This window comes from Triticum dicoccoides, chromosome 3B (genome assembly GCF_002162155.2).
Source record: "Triticum dicoccoides isolate Atlit2015 ecotype Zavitan chromosome 3B, WEW_v2.0, whole genome shotgun sequence".
Lineage (NCBI taxonomy): Eukaryota > Viridiplantae > Streptophyta > Magnoliopsida > Poales > Poaceae > Triticum > Triticum dicoccoides.
This window is the reverse complement of record NC_041385.1, coordinates 50,491,277-50,499,149: the sequence shown is the minus strand read 5'-3', so window position 1 is coordinate 50,499,149 and position 7,873 is coordinate 50,491,277. Positions and strand designations below refer to the sequence as shown.

At 43.2% G+C, this 7,873-nt stretch overlaps 1 long non-coding RNA gene across 2 annotated transcripts; it reads right to left on the bottom strand.

Annotated features, from left to right (window-relative positions):
• Window positions 1-395: 395 nt before the first annotated feature.
• LOC119274644 lies at window positions 396-4,858 on the bottom strand. 2 transcript variants are annotated; one of them, XR_005135258.1, is made up of 10 exons: window positions 4,446-4,858; window positions 4,320-4,359; window positions 3,303-4,149; window positions 3,099-3,207; window positions 2,805-2,840; window positions 2,640-2,719; window positions 2,221-2,309; window positions 2,031-2,081; window positions 786-1,018; window positions 396-699 (listed from the first exon to the last, which is right to left on the bottom strand). It is a non-coding gene; the product is annotated as an uncharacterized LOC119274644 (long non-coding RNA). The 2 variants fall into 2 exon arrangements; XR_005135259.1 differs by lacking the exon at window positions 2,031-2,081 and having other exon boundaries at window positions 4,446-4,857.
• Window positions 4,859-7,873: the final 3,015 nt, after the last annotated feature.

Below are 7,873 nucleotides of genomic sequence, written 5' to 3'. Positions count from 1 at the left end.
CCTTCTCCACCATGATACCCGTGGCCTTCTCGTTCTCGTCCCCTCATCCCTTGTCGGATGCAGGCTAAAGGTTGTGATGAACGTTGAACATGGCATGGAATACGATGATGGGGGTGTTCATTGGCGAAGCCAGGTTTTTCTAAATGAGTGTACAGAGTTCACAATTTTACAACTTTCCTAGCTTTTTTCCAATGTATACATATTTGATCTATTTAGTTCATGCATTCTTACCTAGATTAACGGGTGTACATATGTACATCCATCCCCTTGTGGCTCCGCCCATGGGAGCGTTGACGGCGAGCGCAAAGAGTTGGTTGACGATGGCGAGTAGGCCATGGGGTTTCAGTTAACACTTTGCATGCCTTGCAATTTCAGGCGACAAATGATTACTCGCTTCAACAATAACATATGCACCAAATAAAGTATCATTAGAAAAGATATTATCTTACAATCATGTTCTACATAGCAGGACACCATTATGAGATTATTGTGGCCAATAACCTATAAAACAGTGCTTACACGTCAAAAGGGAGAAGTGATCTCAATAAATATCTTTGGATCCCTACATATCGTGCACTCACAAGATTTAGAAGAGCAATGAATAGAGCAGTACTCTCTGATCTCATTGTTATTACCAATGTTTAGAAAGCATTCATCTCTTAGTGCCATAGCAGGTGGTCTGCACAAAGCACAAGGTGTCTGCAACAACAGAACAACATAAGTATCTCCTTGTGCGCATTTCATTTGTTAGTACGGACCACTTAAGAAAGCCTGAGATCAAATACCTGTCCAAGGAAGAAGACATTAGAATAGACAAGATGGGCACTATGGTGTGCGTCAAGGAGACAACCACCTTTCCCGAACTCAGTTTCCTGTTTATGTGTCTCGGCCTTCAGGGGCAATGTTCTTTTTGCTTCCTCCCTTAGTGCCATAGCAGGTGGGTTGGTGTTGGATTGATGTGCCTTGGCCTTCTTCTGGAGAAGCACATTGGCTTACCTTCAGCTTCACATGTAGCTAACTGAAGAAGAAAAATGATAACATGTTATATACATGTGCATACTTTAGTCAATCAAAGTATTTTTTTGAAAGTTTTCTTGAGCTATTGAATTTATAAGTCAGACATATATTACAACACTAAAAGCCTCTTCTACTGCTCCATCAATAATAGCAAGGAAAGAGCAAGCAAGTGAACAAAATACAGTGATGTGGGTGTAGATTGTCAGGATTTCATCATTGCATACCATATTTGTCTAGATACTACAAATGCAAGCACCAGTATCCCCTCTAAAACTGGCTATCCCTGTCCATTGGGTGGCTATCCACTAAACTAAACATATCCTCCATGTCTCTCGCAGCACTTCATTAGGTTCTAAAAATCCCCACCCTATTATCACTGCATGTAGTGTGGCCTAAAATTTCAAAATTAATTTTCTAGACGCCGCTTGGCAACAAATGATATGATGGTGATACGACAATTACATAATTCATGCCAGTGTAATGGGCATTCCATCCAAATTCTAGGCGACACTGCTTGACCACACCCATAGGCTCCATCTTAGCTCCGACAGTTGCCATACGAAAAATAAGCTTAGTTGTGTTTGATGCTCATGAAATGAAAAGGCATTGTTCATTCTTTGTTTTGTCTTCGCCATGCTCCTCAGACATCCTCCTATTTTATCTCCTCCCCTCCATTGTTGTGTGCCATCACAAAGACATATGTATGTAGAGAGAGAAAGCTATGTTAACACAATCACACAAATTATATTCTTCTCTCCCTGCCATTTTCTTCATTGAACCCTCGCTCAGCTTCCGGCTCCGTTCCATTCCATTTATATGGCAGCTACCACCACCATAGCTTCGAGAAAACACACATATTGTTCTTACTCTACTCACGAGTGAACACGAGGAATATTTGCAAGTGCTGGAACAATAGCTTCACAATCTTGTCTTACCATCTTAAATTACCAAGCTAAGCCAATTACATGCCAACACGAGAAGATAAATAAAATGGAAATATGCAAGCTCACTACCTATTGCACAAACTCGCATGACAGATTAAGCAAGCAAATGTCTAACCATACCTGCGGAAAAAGGCAGGAAACAACATGTTGTAGGCAAAAATTAGTAATAAGCAGAGGAAATTAGTAACGAGCAAATAAATCTGAGAGGAAGCCTTGAGAACTAATTGTCTATAGTGTTCAATGGCAATGAAAATGACACCTTCATGTTCAAGAAAATCAATCCACGTCAATCCTGAAAATCGTCGTTCCTTCAATCGGGTCCAAGAATGTGATCCTGGGCTTGCCTCCCTATCGTCAAAGCAAACAAAAATCAACCTTATTTTGTATCCAGTTTTGGTATAGAAAGGCACCGCCGCTGCTCCATGACTCAAAAAATAACCTCAGGTGTAAAGCATTTTAGTTTAAATAGGATGCATGATGCGTTCCATTAAGCACCAGAGCAAATAGTCTTAGATCACGGACATTCATTATTTGACGCCAAGTAGAGGGTCATTTGCTGATGTAAACTGAGAAATAAATTAAATGATGCGGATTTTTTGCAGCAAAGCACATATGAAAAAACTATGCAACATACTGATTAAAACACCAGGCATCTGTATTTCATCAAATTGCACACACCTGGCACCAGCTCTAGAAGGAAAGGGTGGTGGAGATCATGTGTTTCACCTAGGCACACCCTCCAACACTACCTTGTCGAGCTTTGTTGGTAAAGATCAGTTTGGAAAGCCTTGAGAAGCAGTGATTCAACACATAAAAAAGAGGTACAATGGGAAGGGCACTTACAGAGTAGAAGATGTAAATCCAATAGGTTCGCTGCACCTGCAATGAACCAAATAAAGTTACACAATGCTCAAAAAATCGAGGGCAGTGAAAATTAGAAGCATCAGGATAGGGATCCAGTACCGTAAAAATAATTGTTTCTCCCTTGAAATGTAAAAATATGAATTTCGAAGAAATTTCAAATTTGAATTTGGAAGCCTCACTGGAGCCCGAGCTCCAAAAGGGATTTCCGCTAGCCACAACTTCTAGAAACCAGTTCTACCAAAAAGATCCTTTCCATGAGAACGAAATACGTACCCAATATTGATAGCTGTCCATTTTTGTCACCATCAGCACACATATCTTAATTCCTTCTTGTATAAGCTTTTCAATACATCCTGGTACCTGAATATAAATGCATGCACATCTGCACCAATGAAATATACATAATTAATATTTAGTAGCCTGCATTTGAATGAAATGAAGTAGACCAGAAAACATAACCTTCTCATAAAAGCATACCAATTTCTAGAGCTTGTCTTAGTAGTACCAAAAGCAAGTCACCCTCAATACTGTCAGCAACCTGCTAAATATTTTTCATCTCTGTCGGCATTTCTAGGTGGTTTGACAGTCCAACTCAAAAAAAAATAGTTTGACAGTGTGGAAGTATTCACCAAAGTTCACATACTCTTTCTCATCCGAGACACATACAAGAACCAATTTTCTTAGACCAGAATCAAAATACTCATTTAAGTTCCTTTTAGTCTCTTCCTCAAATTATCTTCCAGGTGGTACAAATGGAGAAAAAAGACTTTCAGTTAGTCTCTTCCTCAAATTCTCTTCCAGCTGCTGCGCACGGAGAAGACAGATAAGGAGGCATGGGCGATACAGAAGTTTCGGATCACAAAGGACAGTTGAATCATCTGGCCAAAGATACCACCGGCTAACCGTTTCTTCAAACATCTTTAGGCCATATTCGAACATCCCAAAATAAGAACAACAGATAAATATTTTCAGATAGATGGTGGGTCAATTACATTTTGCATCATGGGCAAAGTGACTAAGAATAGAGGTAGTGTAAGGGGATTTGTATTACCAAAGTCCCGATTAAATTTTGCAGCAACTTATCCAATCATTGTTTGACTCGTATGAACTCACACCAAGTTTTGCATTCCAAAAAAAATATCTGCCTACCTAGGCACTCTACTGATACATGTGAGTCGTCAGGTAGCAGAGGCATGTGGCTGTTGTTCTTCTGCATCCTCGCGTCATCCTAACCTTATTGCTGCTACAGAGCTCCAGTACGTGTGTACATGCTCGCCAAGGAGGTCGAAATTCCCCATCCCGGGGAGGGCGAGGCAGCGGACTCCTGCATGTCAGGGTCAAAGTCAGTGAACACGTCAAAATCAAAATGAGAGCAATGGAAGGAGGAATGAGTCGATCTAGGGGTTGGCATCATTAGCGTTTTTTTTACTATCTCATCATTTTCAAAGTCAGCAAACATCTTATACTGCTAGTAGGAGTATTTGACTGACTCACTCCAGCTGCACGTTGTGCGTCCAGATCCGGGGCAGTCATCCTGCACACAAAAGAAAAGAAACCAAGGAAGGAATCACGAGCAAGGGGAGATGATGAATCCGAGGAAGAACGTCCGCAGGTACACACTCAACATAGCCGTCACCGGAGATCCGCGGTCGCCGGCGCGCGTCCTTGAAGGTTGAGGCATCGTCCTTGAGGGTAGGGTTTGGGGCATCTCCGTCCGTCCATGGCTGCTGCCGGGCCGGGTCGGACCTCCATGGCCGACCTCCCTCGAGGACGGACACGGATCAGGTTGACGACGGCACGCTGATGCTGCCGTGGATATAACCAAACCAGAAGAAGTGGAGGAGGGATTCGTACCTAGTCGAGGCCATGGACCAGAGGGTGATCTGCGGCGCCAACGCCAGATCGGTCATCATGGCCGCGGGCGAGGGAGGCGGCGGCGACCTCGTTCCCCGGCGGCGGCGGCGGCGGATCCTATCGGGGCTGGGGCGTCTCCTCTCGGCGGCGGCGGCGGTGGGTCCTCTCGAGGCTGGGGCGTCTCCTCTCGGCGGCGGCTCCTCTTGGGGCTGGAGGCTGAGGTGAAACCGATCGAGATTGAGATTTGTTTTACGTGTGGGGTGAGATACGAAAGAAAAACCAGACGAGATCGAGATCGCACAGTTTGCCGTTTTTTTTCGCTGGTTAATTTTCGCCGGTTTATGCTTCGTGGTTTATTTTCGATCCTTTTAGTTAATAACGATGGGAGTTTGGGCGTGTGCGGGACTCGATCGTGGGGTTTTCCTTCGTTTTTTGTGGCTGAGGGTAAGGTGGGAGGAAGTATCAAAGAAGTACCAAAAAAGACCGGGTGAGGTGGGACGAAAATAAAACTCGAAACGCGACCTACCAACTGAGACATTAGGAGTAGAGATGAGCACCTTCGGAAGACTGAACCGGTAAATCATCCTGAGATTTACGAAATCATCGTAGGCGCATCGTTGTCGACGAGAACATCTCCTCCCACTGAAAACACATCGCCAGAAATTCTGAAATAAATTCAAAAATAATGCGAGCATCAGGACTTGAACCCAGATGGACTGGAATACCACTGTCCCTCTAACCATTCAACCACTGGTTGGTTTGCCACGTGATCCAACTTTTGCTAGTCCCTTTTTTTGAACATATAGAATGTAGATGTTCACATACACATACACTCATCCTTATGAACACACGCACGCATACCCCACCTTATTGATACGCCTCCAATGTATCTATAGTTTTTAATTGTTTCATGTTGTTATATTATCATTCTTGAATGTTTTATAATCATTTTATAGCAATTTTATATCATTTTTTGGACCTAACCTATCGACATATTGTTCAATGCCAGCTGCTGTTTTTTGCTTGTTTTTTATTTCGCAGAAAATCAATACCAAACGGAGTCCAAATGCAACGAAAATTTTTGGAGATTTTTTCTGGACCAGAAGCCACCTATTGGACCAAAAAAGTTCCAGAGGGGGGCTCCGAAGGGAGCACAACCCATCTGGGCGCGCTTGGGGGCCCAAGCGCGCCCTTGTGGGTTGTGCCCAGCTCGGCCGCCTCCCGCACCGCCCCTTTGCTCTATAAATACACTGGAAATCCAAAAACCCTAGGGGAGTCGACGAAACACAATTCCAGCCGCCGCAAGTTTCAGAAACCACAGATCCAATCTAGACACCATCACGGAGGGGCTCATCATCCTCATTGGTGCCTCTCCGATAATGCTTGAGTAGTTTATTGTAGACCTTCAGGTCCGTAGTTAGTAGCTAGATGGCTTCTTGTCTCTCTTTTGATTCTCAATACAATGGTCTCTTGGAGATCTATTTGATTTAACTTTTTTTGCGATGTGTTTGTTGGGATCCGATGAACTTTGAGTTTATGATAAGATCTAGTCCCTCCATTCCATAATGTAAGACTTTTTTGACACTACACTAAGTCAAAAAACGTCTTATATTATGTGACGGAGGGAGTATTTTTTTATCCATGAAAGTTATTTGAGTCTTTTGATCTCTTATATGCATGATTACTTATAGCCTCGTATTTTTTCTCCGAATCTTTGGTTTAGTTAGGCCGACTAGATCGATTTTTCTTGCCATGGGAAGAGGCGCTTTGTGATGGGTTTGATCTTACAATGCTCAATCCCAGTGACAGAAGGGGAACTGACATGTATGTATTGTTGCTATTAAGGATAATAAGATGGGGTCTATTCCTACATGAATAGATCTTGTCTACATCATGTCATCGTTCTTATTGCATTACTCCATTTCTCCATGAACTTAATACACTAGATGCATGCTGGATAGCGGTCGATGTGTGAAGTAATAGTAGTAGATGCAGGCAGGAGTCGTTCTACTAATCTTGGACGTGATGCCTATATAATGATCATTGCCTGGATATTATCATGATTATTTGAAGTTCTATGAATTGCCCAATAGTAAATTTTTTACCCGTCGTATGCTATTTTCTCGAGAGAAGCCACTAGTGAAATCTACGGCCCCCGGGTTTATTTTCTCATCATATACTTTCAAGTCTATTTTGCTATTTGCCTTTTTATTTATTTGTCTTTTTTGTTTTCAGATCTATATCGTTAAAAACCCAAAAATACCTTGCTGCACTTTATTTTATTCGAGATCTATTTATCTAATCTATTACAATTTTTATCCCATCAATTTGACAATTTCTGGCACTGGTACCCGAAAAGGATTGACAACCCCTTTAACACGTCGGGTTGCAAGTATTTATTCTTTGTGTGCAGGTACCGTTTACATAGTGTTGCGTGGTTCTCCTACTGGTTCGTTAACCTTGGTCTCATCACTGCGGGAAATACCTATCGTAGCTGTGCTGCATCATCCCTTCCTCTTTGGGGAAATACCGACGTAGTTCTAGCCGCAATCACTTATGAGCACCTCCGGGATACTAAGCTGGCATAACATCTTAGATTGGCGAAGTAACCATAGGCGCCTCATAGTCGACAGAAAACTCTCCTCCCACTGAACGAACATAGTCCGAAATCCTGAAATAAATCCAGAAAAATGCGCACACCAGTATCAAGTCTAGAACTTGAACCCCGATGGGGTGGTTCCAACTCAAGGAATCTAACCATCTGAGCTACCCTTGTACCCGACAAATGATTTTATGTTCAGGTGTGCGTTCTGGTCACGAGAGTGCACATCAGGTAAGAAAAGATGCCAATAACTATTGTTCCCCATGCAAGGTAGGAACTATAGAATGATCACGTTCGCTCGGAGATACCCCAGCACGATCGGATTACTCCGCTGGTGTCCTGTCGCCGCTGCATCGTCGATCCTCCACAGGTTCCTCGTGATCTCCTGACGCAACTTCTTCATGCAATGCCACCGCCCCGTGGGTTCCACCTGCTCGTGAGCTCATCACTTGTGTCCTCCCACAACCTCCTCTCTAGTATCCCCCGCGACGCCTGCGCCACCCGTCAACTCCTTGTTGGCCGAAACAACAAGGATCTTTTTTCCATGCGTTGCACCAGGAAACCAAGTGAGAGGGAGAGGGGGAGAGAGAGA